The sequence below is a fragment of the Mustela putorius genome, unplaced genomic scaffold, assembly GCF_011764305.1.
Source record: "Mustela putorius furo isolate JIRA1106 unplaced genomic scaffold, ASM1176430v1.1 tig00537227_pilon_pilon_pilon, whole genome shotgun sequence".
Taxonomy (NCBI): Eukaryota; Metazoa; Chordata; class Mammalia; order Carnivora; family Mustelidae; genus Mustela; species Mustela putorius.
This window is the reverse complement of record NW_025422368.1, coordinates 1,412,014-1,414,691: the sequence shown is the minus strand read 5'-3', so window position 1 is coordinate 1,414,691 and position 2,678 is coordinate 1,412,014. Positions and strand designations below refer to the sequence as shown.

Here is a 2,678-nt window from a genome sequence, read left to right as displayed (position 1 = left end):
TGATTTACCCCAAAACAACAATCCACCTGACTTTATTGCCCACCTGCACATACCCACTGACTTTGTGCCAAATTTCCCTTCTATAAACAGGTTTATTTATTATACCTTAAATCAGTCTTCTTTTACTTCCTCATTAGTGTTTACTGTTTTCTATTTAACAATTATTTGCTTTTGTCAATATGTGAAGCTATTTTCTTATTCATTGTTTCATATTATTTTTACATTTCACACTTAGAGAGACCATCCATGAAGAATATTTTTCTTTTGTATGGAGGTCAGTATTCCTTTTTATCTGTATATCCAAATTTCCTTGCAGCATTCATTTAAGTGTTCATCTTTCCCCCAGCTTTGTTATAAATCAGATCGCTTTGTGTTTGTGAACTTTTTGAGCCTTCTGGCCTATTCCATTTTTCTATTTCTCTATCCTTGTCCCAACCCAGAGTGTTTATTTAACAGCAGAGCTTAAAAGTAAATCTTCAGGAGTGACTGGGTGGCTCAGTGAGTTAAGCCTCTGCCTTCTACTCAGGTCATGATCATGCTTGGCAGGGAGCCTGCTTCCTCCTCTCTCTCTTTGCTTGCCTCTCTGTCTACTTGTGACTCTCTGTCAAATAAATAAATAAAATCTTTTTTTTTTTAAAAAAGTAAATCTTTATATAAGCTAGTCAATTCCTGCGACTTTGGTCTCCATGATTATCTTTGCTATATTTACCCTATGAAATTCCTCTTTGCTATGTAACAAACTAAGACACAAGCTTTATGTCTTAAAATAACAAAATTTACTGTTCTTTTCCTTCTTGAAAGATAGCGTGTGAAAGAGCTGAGAAGGCAGATATTAAGGAGAAGAAACCTGAAGCCAAGATGGCTGATGCTGGTGGCAGGATGAAGAAGGATAAACTCAAAGCTAAAACACCAATGGAAGGGAAGCCCCACCACAGTCCAAACCCTGGGCTAGCCAAGGAATTGGCAGATATTTCCCAAGGGCTATGTATTCCAGAAAGGCTATGTACAACAGGAAGTATTCAGCAGCTAAATCCAGAGTTGAAAAGAAAAAGAAGAAGGTTCCTGCTACTGTCACAAAACCAGCTGGTGGTGACAAGAACCGTGGTACCTGAGAGGTTAAACTTCCCCACATGCCTAGGTATTATCCTACTGAAGATGTGGTTTGAAAGATTTTGAGCCATGGCAAAAAAACATTTCAGGCAACATGTGAGAAAACTTCAAGCTAGCATCACTGGTGGCACCCTTAAAAAAATTATGTATTTGCTTGAGAGATAGAGAAAGATAGAGAGCATGAGTGGGGGAAAGGGCAGAGGGAGAGATAGGAGAAGCAGACTCCCTGAGCAGGGAACCCCATTCAGGGCTTGATTTTAGGACCCTGAGATCATGATTTGAGCAGAAGGCAGATACTTAACTGACTGAGCCACAAAGGTGCCTCTCCTGTCACTATTGTGATCATCTTCACTGCACTCTACAGGGGCAAGAGGGTGGTTTTCCTGAAGCATTGGAACAGTGTGGCTTGTTACTTATGACTGGACCTCTGACCCTCAACTGAGTTTCTATGAAGAACACACCAGAAATCTGTCATTGCCATCTCCACCAAAATTGCTATCAGTATTGTGAAAATTCCCAAGCATCTCACTGATGCTTATTTCAAGAAGAAGCTGTGTAAAAAAAAAAAAAAAAAAAAAAAGAAGAAGCTGTGTAAACCCAGACACCAGGAAGGTGAGATCTTCAAATGGGAAGAAGAGAAATGTGAGATTATGGAGCAGTGCAAGGTTGGTCAGAAAGCTGTGGATTTTTCTGGAAACACTGAAACTAACAAAAACCCGTCAAAACCATAAAAAAACTGAAATCTTGCCATTTGCAACGATGTGGATAGAACTAGAGGGTATTACGCTAAGCAAAATAAGTCCGTCAGAGAAAGAAAATTCTCATAGGATCTCTCTGATATGAGGAATTTGAGAGACAGGGTGGGAGTTCGTGAGGGCAAGGGAGGGAAAAATGAAACAAGATAGGACCAGGGAAGGAGACAAACCATAAGAGACTTTTAATCTCAGGAAAAAAACTGAGGGCTGCTGTGGGTGAGGGGGGTGGGTGGGAGGATAGGCTGGCTGGGTGATGGACATTGAAGAGGGTATGTGCGATGGTGAGTGCTGTGAACTGTGTAAGACTGATGGTTCAAAGACCTGTACCCCTGAAACAAATAATACACTCTATGTTAATTAAAAAAAAAAAAAAGGGAAAGCTGCGGACTTGCAAATTTTGCCAAAACTCAAAGCTGTTCCTCAGCTCCAGGGTTACTTCCGCTCTGTGTTTTCTCCCACAAATGGAGTTTACCTTCAGAAACTGGTGTTCTACATTTCTTACAAAGAACCTCATTAAATAACTGATCTGTTAAAACAATGAAGACAACAACAAAACAACAGCAAAATTTATTATCCTCCAGTTCTGTGGGTCTGCAGTCAAGGATGGCATTTTTGGGCTCTTGTTCAGACTTTCAACGTTGAAATCAAGGTGTCAGCTGGCTGTGCTCTCATCTGGAGTCTGAGGACCTCTTTGAAGCTCATCTGTGTTGTTGGCTGAATTAAGGCCATTCTGTCCTTAGTTACAGGGCTATGAGCCCCCTTTACCTGTTTGCAAGGAGTTGTTCTTAGCTCCTTGTAGTCACTTTCTGTTGC

The 2,678-nt window shown here is 40.6% G+C and overlaps 1 pseudogene; it reads left to right on the top strand.

Moving 5' to 3' along the window:
* Positions 1 to 807: 807 nt before the first annotated feature.
* On the top strand, positions 808 to 2,382 carry LOC101686265 (annotated as a pseudogene).
* Positions 2,383 to 2,678: the final 296 nt, after the last annotated feature.